Here is a 15,867-nt window from a genome sequence, read left to right as displayed (position 1 = left end):
TTTTTGACATAAAAAACTTTCTATTCATTTAAATTTCTATGCATTTAAATTTCGCCAATTTTTCGACCAATTTGAAGTGATATGTTTTAATTTTTGAATGCACAATAGTTCCTTAATAGTTTAATATTCAGCTTCTTATTTAAAGGTTTAATGAATTTTTAACATCGATTTGTCTACTACCATTCGCCATTCTGATCGTAGTTGGCGTCAGTTCTTTAACTTTCAATCTTTTTTTAGTAAGTAACATTTGTTTTCTATTTAAATTGCCGTTTTTAATTGTCTTTTAAGTATTAATCTACAATTATAGTTCTTTCAACTAATGGCATTAAATAAAAACCTATGTATGGCATGTATAGCAGCTACATCAATATTTTTTCATTTAATGTATTTGTTTACCGCTAATTACTGCGGACAAGTTGTAATCAATAATGGAATAAATTTATTTGAAGCTACGTGAGTATTTATATAGATTTTTATCTAGATTGTCTATCTAGTTCTAGTATATGATTCATATTAGCTTTATTCTTTAAATTCAGTTTAAACCGATATTAGATTTTTTAAATAATTTAAAAAGGTACCTCAAATTTGGAGATACTACGCAATACATGATTAAGAGATTTTCTAATATTTTGCAACTAAATCTTTTTCAATTACTTTAACAGTGATTCACGAAATACCTTTGATACTGTATTAATTTACAATTAAATTTGTTTTAAAAATTGTAGTTATAATGGATTATGGTATGCAGCACCGTTATCTACGCAGAAATTAATATTATTTATACTGCAAAGAGGAAGAATATACGTTACTATATCATGTTACAGCGTATTTGTTGCATCCTTAGAAGGTTTTGCTACGGTAAAATTAAAATTTTTTTGAATAATAGAAAAGAATTAATATTCATATAATACATAAAGTAATATTCACTTTCTAGCTTACAAGTATGGCAGTCTCTTACTTTACAGTGATTTACTCCACACGAAAATAGTGAGCCAAGAAAATTTAATTTTCAATTTGGTTAAAATTTAATTTGATTTAATTTTCTATTTGATTAATATATAACGCACATAGAAAATGCATTGAATATAGTATAATACTTATAATAAGTAAATGTATATTCTTTTTTCTGTAACACTTTACATGTATTATTAATTTAGCTGTAAACAGATAGATCAATAAAGAAAAAATGGAAATATGATGGAATACACACACACACACACACACACACACTAACACATTTTATAATATTTTTTTGTTTACTTTATTTTTAAGTATGATACATCATGGTATTTAATGCCTGTTACATTATAAAAACTGATTTTATATTTAATATCGAGAACTAAAGATTTTTACTGCACAATTGGTTTTATATTTGTGCAAAAATAGAACATTTTGCTAAGAAGCGTACAAAGCGGAAAAGACAATAAAATTTTATTAACATATATATGAAATATTTTTTTAGTTTATTAATATTGCACTGTTATCAATAAAAATATCAATAAAAATCTGCTTTAAAAAAAGAAAAACCCATTCTTTATATATTCATGAATTTTTCTATATAAATGTTATAATTACATTTAATTTGTTAAAAACAAATTAATAAAAAATTAATTTGTTAAAAAAAAATAAGAAAAAATTTGTACAATTTCTCTTGAAAATTGCACAGTTTAAACAATGATAAGTAAATTATTGATAACATTATTTTATGTATTTGTAGCTTCTTAAACCTGTTTTGTTTATATTTTTCTCTCTTATATTTTCTTGTAGTACGATTTAAAATATAAAATCGCAGTTGAGCATGTTTTCCCGTGGAAACACAACTCTAGTAATCTATACCATTTTATCTATAGAACTATTCACGTTACAATTTCCAAAAATTTATTACATTTGAAACAAGAAAAACATATATTCAGACATGAGACAGAGAAAGAGAGAGAGAGAGAGAAAGAGAAAGTGAAGATGCTGAGTGCGAAAATGCAAACAACGTAAACAGCAAAAAATATTAAAAATTACGTTTGTACAATATTTTAAGTAAAAAAGTTATTTTTCGTGTTTTTTATTGTATTATATTTTTTTTCTTTTGAAATCGAATTTTAATCACAAAAACTATGCTATTATTTAAAAGTATATTTGAAATATATCGTGGCATTTTTTTCAGTCCTAAAAAGTAAATGTTTTATTGTAGTACGCATTTTTATAGCTGGAGTCGTGAGAGACTTCAGTATGATCATGTTCTATAGAAGTGTGCACAACAAGGGCTCCCCTAATCGGTATATTTACCAAGGTAATAGTAACAGTAATAATAACAATATTATTTGTAACGCGTTACTTCCCATCTTTGGTATGTAATCTATCGTATCCGAGGATTAAGAAGAGACTGATACATTCTTCGATATATTAGAAACTGTACACTCTAGTGCGCATGTGTGAAAAATTGAAGTGATAGTATAAAGTGTTATTATCTTACAGTGAGTCGAAACAGTTTTACAGTAATTTAAATCATTTATTTTTTCAGTCTTCTTTTAAATGAGAAACATCTATATACAATATCTTTTCAATCGAAACGAAATTTTAGTGTATATCACATTTTTGTAATTATGACAAGTATCAGTTATTTAATAAAAATACAACCATTTGGTTTGTTTCACAAATAACTTGAAAAAGAAATAGCATTATATTAAACAAACACTGTGTGATATTAATACATTGTATGATATACATTGTATGATATACTATACTTCGGTGTTCACTTACAGTCTTTTATCTAGTCTCATGTATCTTGCCGAAGAATATTATTCAAATAGTTTTAATAAAACAGTTTTAAAAATATTAGGTATTTGGCCTCATGACAAATCGCGATTGGTATTTTTGCAGCGAGTACTGTTCATTATCTTAGCTGTAACATATATTATTTTCCAGGTAATTGTTCTTTCATCTAGAATAATGTAGTTTATAATTAACTTTATGATATTTTACAAAATTTTAATTATTTTATTTTATTGATTTTTCGAAACATCAAAAGAACTAAAAATAAAAAGTTATAATTCGCTTTTAAAAACAAGATGTTATTGTTGCCGCTTTTCCGCGGTGCTGATTGGTTTTCTCGCTGCGCTTCGTGTTGCGAGAGTAATTGTCATCGCGATTGAATTTTGATAGCTGTCAATTTGCATAGATGGTTATCTATACAATTATTGTTGTAATTTATTTTTAAATCTTTACTTTTTAACGTGCGCAAAACGCACGTCTGTGGCATCTAGTGTAAATAAAAAGGAAATTTTAAAATTATCTGATTATTATGCAGCGACAATATTACATATTTTTATTATATATTTGATAATAATATTATTAATATAATAATTATATCTATTGTTTTCAGTTATCAGTTTTTATTACATCGCAATATAATATGGCCCTCTTCATTAAAATTATGTCACTTGCTTTCCCGCTATAATAACCACATTAAAGTATTGCGTTTTTATTTTTAAATTAGAAACTGTGAGTTACTTATAAATCAACTTGTACAAGTAATTATAAATTTTATTTGTACATATATATCTAATAAGAATTAGTTAATTTAATGTTTAATTATAGATAAAAATTTTGAATTACCATATCCAAGAGGATTGGACAATAATGCAAAATAAGATAGAATATGATATTATAAAGAAACATGCCCATAATTGCCGAAATTATATCACCTTTATATTTCGTAAGAAAATGTTATTTTGTTCATTACGTTTTATATTTATTGTCATAAAAATAATTTTATGTTTGTCAATAATACCGTTTAAAATACTTTTCTATTATTATTTATTTGATTTTTAAGAGGATGCTAAACTGCCCGTTAGACTTGATCGAGCTCGATAATGTAGAGTTTGTCCTTTTGTTTGTCCTTGTTTATAAAATTATTCGCTTTAAAATACAAGTTATGTAGCTTATATGTACAAGTGAATAATATCCCGCGGTTCAGAATAGATTAAGAAATAAGACTATACTCGTCAAATTACGATTACAAGCCGTAAAAAAAGTTATTTGTGATCACATTTTATTCATCTAAGCTTTCACTACAGATTTCTGATCATTACAGATTTCAAATAATTTTTTTACGGCTTTTAATCGTAATTTGACAAATATAGTCTTATTCCTTAATTTATTCCGAACCGCGAGATACCATTCATTTGTACTTATAAGCTACATAATTTGTATTTTAAAGCAAATATTTTATAAATAAATAATATTTAAAATTTTTTTACATTTTTGGTCTTAAACTAATTGTTTTCAAGTTTATTGTGTACGTACTTTAAATATGTAAAAGGATTTTTTATTCTGTAAATTTAATTCGAAACTACAGGGTTGAACAGAATGTCGGTAAAACAGACGGCTAGCATCCTCTTAATTTACAAAGTTTACATACGCAATAAATACAAAAAAAACGAAGTTTTTTTGTACGTATTAATTCTTATGTGAAATTAAGTTACATATTATCATAAATTTATAAGATCTGTGTTTACAGGATTTGGCATTCTTTTTTTAATTGTTATACACATTATTCAATTTTTTCCGATTATTTTTGATTTTGTTTTACCATTGGACAAACCTCGACCACGCAAATTACTTATTGAAGTGGAATATTTTGTCGTTCAAGATAATTATTTTTATATCATTGTATTCCATGAACTTATTATTATTGTATTATATACGTTCGTGATGTTGGCCATAGGTACGCAATTATTGTTATTTGCACATCATTCTTTCGGAATGTTTAAAATCGCCAGGTAATAATACTTATTCATACTAATTACAAATATATAAATTATTAAACTTAGAAATATTTACAGTCATCGAATAAAGCATTCCATCGACGATGTTATATACATGCCAAATTGTGAAAAGGAACGCACATTTTGCAAGAAAATTTTCCATGTTGTAATCGCACACCATAGAGCTATGGAGTTGGTATATCATATTTTTTGTTTTTGAAACATTTTTTAATAGTTTTTTATAGTTTCTTTTCAACGGGGTACATGCATTCCCAAGCTTCTTTCCAAAAATCGTTTTATTTCTTTTTATTAAAAAACTTTTTTACAATTTTAAGAATATGGGACAAAATAAATTGAAGTAAAAGATATGATATTAAGAGTCACAAAAATAATGAGCAGTAAGAGAAATACGAGCAATAAAATAAGCGCGTATATTCTTCAGAAATTACTAAGTTTATCGTCAATTACGTGAAACTCGAATAGTTTTTAATATTTTTAGATAAAAATTTATGTTATTCAAAATAAAATTTTATACCGATTATTGAACAATTTTATTTTTTAATACATTGTTATAAAAGAGGTTTTAAAATTTTTATCGGAAAATCAATTTTTTATTACACGTGCGTTGAAAATGGTCTCTTTCGTATTACTTTTTTCTGGATAAAGAATTTCAACACTTTATGATTCTTGCACAGTTTTTGTTACCCCTGTCGACGTCGACTCAGTCCCCCTCCCCACAAAAAATATTAAATTCCTACTTAGAATAATAAGCTCAAAAATTTTAATTTGTGGCATGTAAGAGCTCATAAATAGCTCAGAATTTTGCGTTATTCGTTTTTTTATTTTTGCATGGTGGGGGAGGCCAGCTCGACAGGGGTGTTTTGTCCTTCAATAGATGGCATCAGCCTGTGTGAAGTTAGCACCGCATCTTTCAAAATCGTAAGTTTTATCAAGAGTACTATTTGCACCCCAAAGAGTACTAGAGTTCCTGATAGGTATTAGCAAGAGTACCGCCGAAATACTTAGAGAAATTGCAATTTGAAAATATGAGGTGCTAACTTCCCGTGGCACCGCAACATGAAAAATATATTGTTTTAAAGATCCTATCTTAAAGTACTCGAAAAGTACTACAGTTCCTGATACATTTTAACAATAGTACCAACCGCCAAATATTATAAAAAAATTATTGAAATTTGGAGATGGCACCGCAAAATAAAAAAAATATTGTTTTAATGATCCCATCTTAAAGTACTCAAAAAGTACTAGAGTTCCTGATACATTTTAACAATAGTACCAACCGCCAAATGTTTTAAAAAAATTATTGAAATTTGGGGATGGCACCGCAAAATTAAAAAATCATTCTTTTAATGATCCTATCTTAAAGTACTCGAAAAGTACTAGAGTTCCTGATACATTTTAATAATAGTACCAACTAATAAATACTGAAAAAAAATTTTTTTAAGATTACAGCCTATCTTTCATAAAAGTGGCCGTAACTCCTTTGCCTTTAATTTTACAGTTTTGTGCCTTAATAACTTTTGAAAGTACTCGCTGGGGTGCCAAAAGTACTCCAATCAAAACCCGGAAATTGTAAAAAAATTTATATATATATATACATAAATACAAGTTTTTGGAAAAAATAGATTGATATATAACGTACAATTTGCCGACCTTTTAAAGGTTGAGGTACAAAGCTATAAAATCAAAAACAAAAAAGTTACGGTCACTTTTAATTATGTTAAGTCCTCGAAAGAGATACAATTTTTTCACAATTTCCGAATTCTGACTGGAGTACTTTTGGCACCCCAGCGAGTACTTTCGAAAGTTATTAAGGCACAAAGCTGTGAAACTTGACGCAAAAGAGTTACGGCCACTTTTAGATACAGTCAGTCCCTTAGGGAGATAAAATTTTTTTACAATTTCCGGGTTTTGATTGGAGTACTTTTGGCACCCCAACGAGTACTTTCGAAAGTTATCAAGGTACAAAGCTGTGAAACTTGACGCAAAGGAGTTACGGTCACTTTTAGATACAGTCAGTCCTCCAGAGAGGTGAAATTTTTTTACAATTTCCGGGTTTTGATTGGAGTACTTTTGGCACCCCAGCGAGTACTTTCGAAAGTTATTAAGGCACAAAGCTGTGAAACTTGACGCAAAATAATTACGGCCACTTTTAGATACAGTCAGTCCCTTAGAGAGATAAAATTTTTTTACAATTTCCGGGTTTTGATTGGAGTACTTTTGGCACCCTAGCGAGTACTTTCGAAAGTTATTAAGGCACAAAGCTGTGAAACTTGACGCAAAAGAGTTATGGTCACTTTTAGATACAGTCAGTCCCTTAGAGAGATAAAAATTTTTTACAATTTCCGGGTTTTGATTGGAGTACTTTTGGCACCCCAGCGAGTACTTTCGAAAGTTATTAAGGCACAAAGCTGTGAAACTTGACGCAAAAGAGTTACGGCCACTTTTAGATACAGTCAGTCCCTTAGGGAGATAAAATTTTTTTACAATTTCCGGGTTTTGATTGGAGTACTTTTGGCACCCCAACGAGTACTTTCAAAAGTTATCAAGGTACAAAGCTGTGAAACTTGACGCAAAGGAGTTACGGTCACTTTTAGATACAGTCAGTCCTCCAGAGAGGTGAAATTTTTTTACAATTTCCGGGTTTTGATTGGAGTACTTTTGGCACCCCAGCGAGTACTTTCGAAAGTTATTAAGGCACAAAGCTGTGAAACTTGACGCAAAAGAATTACGGCCACTTTTAGATACAGTCAGTCCCTTAGAGAGATAAAATTTTTTTACAATTTCCGGGTTTTGATTGGAGTACTTGTGGCACCCCAGCGAGTACTTTCGAAAGTTATTAAGACACAAAGCTGTGAAACTTGACGCAAAAGAGTTACGGTCACTTTTAGATACAGTCAGTCCCTTAGAGAGATAAAATTTTTTTACAATTTCCGGGTTTTGATTGGAGTACTTTTGGCACCCCAGCGAGTACTTTCGAAAGTTATTAAGGCACAAAGCTGTGAAACTTGACGCAAAAGAGTTACGGTCACTTTTAGATACAGTCAGTCCCTTAGAGAGATAAAAATTTTTTACAATTTCCGGGTTTTGATTGGAGTACTTTTGGCACCCCAGCGAGTACTTTCGAAAGTTATTAAGGCACAAAGCTGTGAAACTTGACGCAAAAGAGTTACGGCTACTTTTAGATACAGTCAGTCCCTTAGAAAGATAAAATTTTTTTACAATTTTCGGGTTTTGATTGGAGTACTTTTGGCACCCCAGCGAGTACTTTCGAAAGTTATTAAGGCACAAAGCTGTGAAATTAAAGGCAAAGGAGTTACGGCCACTTTTATGAAAGATAGGCTGTAATCTTAAAAAAATTTTTTTTCAGTATTTATTAGTTGGTACTATTATTAAAATGTATCAGGAACTCTAGTACTTTTCGAGTACTTTAAGATAGGATCATTAAAAGAATGATTTTTTAATTTTGCGGTGCCATCCCCAAATTTCAATAATTTTTTTAAAACATTTGGCGGTTGGTACTATTGTTAAAATGTATCAGGAACTCTAGTACTTTTTGAGTACTTTAAGATGGGATCATTAAAACAATATTTTTTTTATTTTGCGGTGCCATCTCCAAATTTCAATAATTTTTTTATAATATTTGGCGGTTGGTACTATTGTTAAAATGTATCAGGAACTGTAGTACTTTTCGAGTACTTTAAGATAGGATCTTTAAAACAATATATTTTTCATGTTGCGGTGCCACGGGAAGTTAGCACCTCATATTTTCAAATTGCAATTTCTCTAAGTATTTCGGCGGTACTCTTGCTAATACCTATCAGGAACTCTAGTACTCTTTGGGGTGCAAATAGTACTCTTAATAAAACTTACAATTTTGAAAGATGCGGTGCTAACTTCACACAGGCATGGCATCAATCGTGACGAAAAATTTTTCAGCATAACTTTTTCAGCACGTTTGATCATTTCAGCCACATTTCAGCATAAAGTCACTAGATATATTTATAAAGTAGCGCAACCGTTTTCCGTATATCACTCATTGAACTCAAAATGGCGTAAACAAGTGTACACAGTGTACACTTAATGTGTCATGAAAGAATTTGACGTAATGTGTCATAAATGAATTTAACGAAAAAAATCGAAATACCAGCTTGCTGCGTTAATTCTGGCAGCTTTCTACATTAATTCTGCCAGCTTTCTGCATTATTTCTTTTACAGGTTTGAAATTGCCGCGTAATGGACTCAAAATGGCGGATTGATTGCGCTACTTTATATAGTGACTTTATTTCAGCATGCACAGGTGCGTCATCTCGCGATACGCATATGTAACTCTCGCAGACAGTATCTAAAAGTATCGATATTTACCGACGCTTTGTCGTTTTCGCACATCTAACTTTGATTTGTCAATGTGAGAACTCAAGGCATTCAAGGAATCACACATTGACGTACGGGTAACAAAAAATACGATGTGCAACATAATACACGAACATAATACATTCGTGCAGCGGGTGAACGCACTCGTGCACAAAAGACTGGCTTTACACTCTCGTTACATAATGTACCATTTTTAATTGCATAATTTCTGTATTTTTCCAAAAATTAAATATTTGAGTCAGTCGACCTCTGTCAGCTACACAATTATTTTATAAACACATAGTGGGTGCGGGGAGACACTATTAGCGCTATTAACATCGATTTACCTTTATTACTTATTAAAAGTAAAACAAGGATAGACTGATGCTGATAGCGCTAATAGTGCTTCTTCGAATGCGTCCCGTGTGGAATTTTATCGATTCGATGACCCCACAGTCGACCATAAAGAAAGAAATTTTTTGTAGACCCAAAAGTGATACACAAGAAAACATGTTTAAATCTGGATTAAAAATAATTAAAACAATATTTTTACTTCAATATTTATATTTTAATAAAATATTATCTCTTTTATATTAATTTTACTTAATTTTATTTTGAAGAGATATTTGAAGAAATCAATTATTTTTCGACAAGATTATATGCATCTCATTAAAGGGATGTTGGAGCTGAAGTGCGCATTAAACTTAAATAAATAACCGATACTATAAACTTGTAAAGTCATTTGTGCACATCTTTAACAAGATTTCGTATGTATTTCTTTTATAGATCTAAAAATTCTTTTCCAGAATTAAAATTTACGTATTAATATTAGTCTGCAAATTGGACTTTATATTGAGAACAAAAAAATTTGTTTAGATTGCTCTACTTATCAAATTTTTACACGTATGTAACCCAAGTTTTTGTACAGCAATTTCATCTCAATTAGACATCAAAGTCTAACTTTAAGAACACTACATTGTTTGTTTCTATTATGCTGCTAGTAGTTATTTACTAGTCTAAAAATACAAATTTTGCGAGTACAAATCGCAGATTCTTTATATCAAGTAAATATTGTTACGACAGCTCCAAACACTATATTTGACTAAAAATATCGCAAATTGACAATTTTTAGTTTTCGGAATAAATTTCATAATCTAGACTAATAATAATGCGTACGCTTTAATTCTAGAAAAGAATTTTTATATGTATAAAGGAAATAAAAAGATGTTGCGCTAGAAAAATTATTGGCTTTTTGTCGGTAAAATAGACCTATTCTTATAATTAATTTGATTTTAATTTGGAAATATTTGAAAATAAAGATATAAATATAAAAGATTTAAACAGAATATATGCGATTTCAATTTCAAGTTAACAGTTTAATAATATTTAATTTATCTTTTTTTTATTATCTAATTTTCTAGATTTAACATACATAAATATACATACATATATATAAAATTTACGAAAATTTTTAAGAACTAGCTATTACTTATTTTATATGATAATTTCATTGCTTAAAATTTCTTTATACTTAATTTTTTATATATTTAAAGGTTTTCTAACATTATGATATCATCATTTAATTTGCCATATTGCGTCATTGCTATCATTGGTGTGTTTTCGTTGAGTATCAATTTATTCAGAGTAAATATAATTTTTATCTTATAATTATTAATTATAATTTATAATTATATACTATCAGATTTTTTAAATGTTTATTAGAAATATCATACAGTTTATAAAAATTATAATTTTTAATCGAACAGTTTGTTCAAGCGATAACAGTATTAAAGAACATGGAAGAAATACTAGTATCTTTTTTTGCCATTTTGGGTCATCTACTTTACATGTTTATAGCGACTTATATTGGGCAAAAGGCTACTGACTATAATAATGAAATTTTCAGATTAACGTAAGTCTTATAGTAATTTTTATTTAACTGATGCTTACGTACAAAATACGTAACAATTAAAAATATTTTATTAATAAAAATTTTATGATCATTTGAAAATAAACATTTTGATTGTCATTTTATAGATAAAGTCTTTTTATTACAATTTAATTTAATTAAAACTTAATTCTTTCATCTCTGTATATTACGTGAAATAACTTCCAATTTACAATTACTTATAACTGTACGCTTGGAATAAAGTTTTATTGATTTTCTAGAAAAAATTATTTCTAATCCCCCCAAGTTTAAACTCATCAGATTTTTAATTTATATGAATCGATCATTACTGAGCAATTTTTTCTGTACAAATTTGGTATATTTCTTTAAGCTATTTCATAATACCTTCTTGTTTACCCTTATTTTTAGGTATGATACATCATGGTATTTAATGCCTGTCACGTCACAAAAACTGATTTTATTTTTAATAACAAGAACTGGTAAAGATTTTTACTATACGATTGGTTTTATATTTGTGGCAAAAATAGAAAATTTCGCCATGGTAAGAAATGTAAAAAAAAAAGAAAAAGCAATAATATTTTGCTAAGATATACATGAAATATTTTTTTAGTTTATTAATTTTAATAATTTTATTAATTTTAGTTTATTAATACTGCACTGTCCTACGTTGCCGTGATGTATTCTGTTGAAAGGAAATAAAGAAGACACATTAAACATATCAATAACATAATCAATAAACTAATTATAATTTTCTTGCAGATACACATGAAAATATAAAGAAACTTTTTTATAAAATATTAATCATACACAATTTCTTAAGAAAAAATTTAGTTTTTGTTTTTTTCCATTGTAATATTACCACGTAAAGTTTTTTTTTAATGTATGTTAAATTAATTATTGTATTAATATAAATTATACTTATACTCTATAATGAAAATTTATCCTTTACCAAAACAATCAATTTTTATTAAGTATGTGGTATTGATGATAATAAATAAAAGTTGAATTTTAGTCATAGCTTATATGATATAATAATAAGTATCAGTGTATTCAAAATATTTGTTTCACAATATTAACTTATAGTTTAATCTTATGAACAATTTAATCACTTATTATTACAGTTTCAGTATGCTCATTAAAAAAAATGCAATTTGTTTCTTTAATGTTTGAAATACATTTTCTAATGAAAAATTTATATAATATTTTTATAAATTACAAATGGCAAAAGATTTTTCGGATTCATTGTTGATTTAATTTATTTTATTTCTTAATACAGTTACTTCCAATACCAGACACTTTATATATGTAAAATCAAAATTTTCATTACATAATTATTACAAATAGAATTAACAGAAAATAATAGGAAACTTAGAATTTTACAATTTAATTATATATATTAAATTTTTCTATTTACACATTTTATAACAAGACGATTAGAAGAGCTGAACTTAGCTGTGATAATTGAGTTATTGTTCAAAGTGTAATCGACGAATGATAAATTTGTTTTAAAATTAGTATAAATAACTTTTTATTTATTTGTGAAATTTTATTCTATTATTTTATTGTGTATTTGTTACAATTTTTCTTCTTTTATAATTTTATATAATAATGGCATGTTATGTTTAATTCTTTTCGGTCTTTAATTTGGTATATCGTGCCCAATATCTTTTGATATTATTTTAACAAGTCTTGTTAAAAATAATATTTCAATATCCTGAAATCTAGTGTTACGAAATTGTTATCACAAATTGTTTAATAACAAATTGTTATTATTAAAAAATGTTAATAGTAACAGTAATAGATATTATTTGTAATGCGTTACCTTCCATCCTTGGTATGTACTCTATCACATTTGAGAGTTGAGAAATACTGATACATCCTTCGATATATTAAAAAGTGTATACTCTAATACGCATGTGTAAAAAAATTAAAGTGATAATGTAAAGCATTATTATCTTATAGTGGCAAGGAGAAAAGTGCAATAATTTAAATAATTTATGTTTTCTTTCTTCTATGTCTTCTTTTAAATAAGGAACACTAATATATGTAGTTATAACTTTTCCATCGAAATGGTTTCAATGTATACTACATACTTATTACAGCAAGTATCAAATATTTAACAAAATATATTTAACTATTTGCCTTTTTCTGATAAGATAAAGAAGAAGAAATAGCATGATGTTAAAAACGCATTAACAAACATTGTAAGATATTAATACGTTGTAATACACTCCATTTCGCTGTTTACTTACATCGCTTTTCTGCTAGTATGTATCTAGTAGAAGAACATTACTATACAATCAATAAATATTATTAAAAATACTGGGTATCTGGCCTCATAACAAATCGCGATTGGTATTCTATCAGCGAATATTGTTTATTATCTTAGCTATAACATATATTATCCTACAGGTAATTATTCTTATATTTATATCAACTCTTATAATGTAATTTGTAATTAAAGTGTGATATTTAACAAAAAATATTTTATTTCAATAATTTTAGAAATATAATGAAGATAGAAATCAATTTATAATGTAAAAATGTAAAATTATTTGTTTATCGTGCAGTAGTAACACAATATTGATACATTCATCATATTACTTATTGTTTTTAGTTGTCAGTTTTTATTACATCGAAATATAACATGGTCCTCTTTGTTAAAACTATGTCGATCGCTTTTCCTTCTATATTAGTTACAATAAAGTACTGTATTTTCATTTTTAAATTGAAAACCGTGAGTTGTCTCTAAATTTACTTGTACAAACAACAAATAAAGATGTTCATTGTAGAGTTGTACATATGACAAGTATTAAACTAATGAACACTTTAATTACAGATAAAAATCATGCATAATTTTATTCAAGAGGACTGGAAAATAATGCGAAATAAATTAGAAAATGATATTATAGAGAATCATGCTCACGATTTCCGAAATTATACTATCCTCATATTCCGTAAGAAAATATTGTTTTGTTAATCTCATTTTATAATATAAATTTATAATATAAATTTAAATAACATTGACTAATAATAATATTTAAACAGATTGCTACTAAAAAAAAATTGTCGATGTAAATTTTCTATAATAATAGCAGCATTTCCCTTATTTCTTGAAAACTGAATGAGAACATTGTAGTATATTAATAATGTTAAAAACGTGATTTTTTCTTAGATAAAGAAATAAGAACTCATAATTCATGTATCTGTAGCTTTTTTCTAAATCTGTTGAACAAATTATTAATAATAAAATTTCCATAATATATTACTTTTTTCATAAAAGTAAAATACATAATTACGATACATTATAAAATCTATCTATATGTCTTACAGGATGCACTGGTATTATAATGGTTATTTTAGGCATAATCCAATTTTTTCCTGTTATTCTTGACTTGTATCGCCCTTAGACAAATCTCGACCACGCAAACTTCTTATTGAGGTGGAATACTTTATTATTCAGGATAATCATTTCTATACTGTAGTACTCCACGCAACTATTATTTTTGCAATATATGCTTCAATAATTTTAGCTACGGGAACGCAATTGTTATTATTTTCGTATCATTCTTTCGGGATGTTTAAAATCGCTAGGTAATATTTGTTTTGTACTTATAACGAATTTATCAATCTTAAATTAAATTTAAGGAATGTTACATTACAGTCATCGAATACAGAATTTCGTCGATGATCATTTTATACATATGCCAAATTATAAAAAGAAACGCGCAATTTATAAGAGGGTTATCCATGTTGTAATTGCACATCGTAGAGCTATAGAGTTAGTATTTTTTTATTTCTGTAAAAAGTTTTACAGTTTTTTAAGTATTAAAATCTTTATTATTTTTAAATATTAATTTTATGTCAAAATATTTATTGCGCAGATTCCTTTACATTTAATTTTGTTATATTTAAAGATTTGCTAATATTTTAACATCATCATTTAATATACTATATTGCGTCCTTGCTATTCTTGGAGTCTTTTCGTTAAGCATCAATTTATTCAGAGTAAATATGGTTTTTATCTTATAATTATTAATTAAATTTATACAATTTTACATTAGATATACAATATTTATTATGCTTCATTCAGTTTATAAAAGTAATAATTTCTAATCAAATAGTTTATTCAAGCTATAACAGTGACAAGGAGTGTAGAAGAAGTATTAATATGCTTTTTTATTATTTTGGGCCATCTAATTTACATGTTTCTAGCGAATTATGTTGGACAAAAGCTACCTGACTGCAATAATGAAATATTTAAATTAACGTAAGTATTAATAATTACTTTTGTTTAATTAATACTTATAATATAGAATATATGAAATCAAATAGGTATCTGAATATTAGAAACTTTATAGTTATTCAAATCTTGAATGAAAAATTTTGCCTGTTATTTTTATAAATATAAGTTTTTCGATATAAGACTTAATTTTTTATTTTTGTATTGTATATATGAAATAATCTATGGTTTAAAATATATCTTAGAATAACAAAGTTTTATTTGTTAATTTTTTTAAACTATCTTACATACGTGTATATGTATATATATAAATAAATAAATAAATATATATATATATATATATATATATATTTATTTATTTATATATACAGGGTGTCCCAAAACATGTGGGTCAACGTAAAAGGTAGAAGGAATCGAGATGAATATAAAAGTTCAATATTGTCTTGCGTTAGATCTTGGGTTAAGTCTACCAATAATCGAGGTATTAATTTTTTAAATTATGCGAATGAGAGCGCGCCGAAGGAAGAGCTCAATCCGCTCGAGCCATAACACGGAAGAAAAAATCTATTGTGAATGTAAGCTTT

The 15,867-nt window shown here is 27.0% G+C and overlaps 1 long non-coding RNA gene across 1 annotated transcript; it reads left to right on the top strand.

The window, feature by feature from the left end:
• Positions 1-4,225: 4,225 nt before the first annotated feature.
• On the top strand, positions 4,226-5,746 carry LOC105836781. Its single transcript, XR_004965125.1, has 2 exons — positions 4,226-4,775; positions 4,839-5,746. It is a non-coding gene; the product is annotated as an uncharacterized LOC105836781 (long non-coding RNA).
• Positions 5,747-15,867: the final 10,121 nt, after the last annotated feature.

This window comes from Monomorium pharaonis, unplaced genomic scaffold (assembly GCF_013373865.1).
Source record: "Monomorium pharaonis isolate MP-MQ-018 unplaced genomic scaffold, ASM1337386v2 scaffold_112, whole genome shotgun sequence".
Classification (NCBI taxonomy): Eukaryota; Metazoa; Arthropoda; class Insecta; order Hymenoptera; family Formicidae; genus Monomorium; species Monomorium pharaonis.
This window is presented reverse-complemented; position numbering and strand designations above follow the sequence as displayed.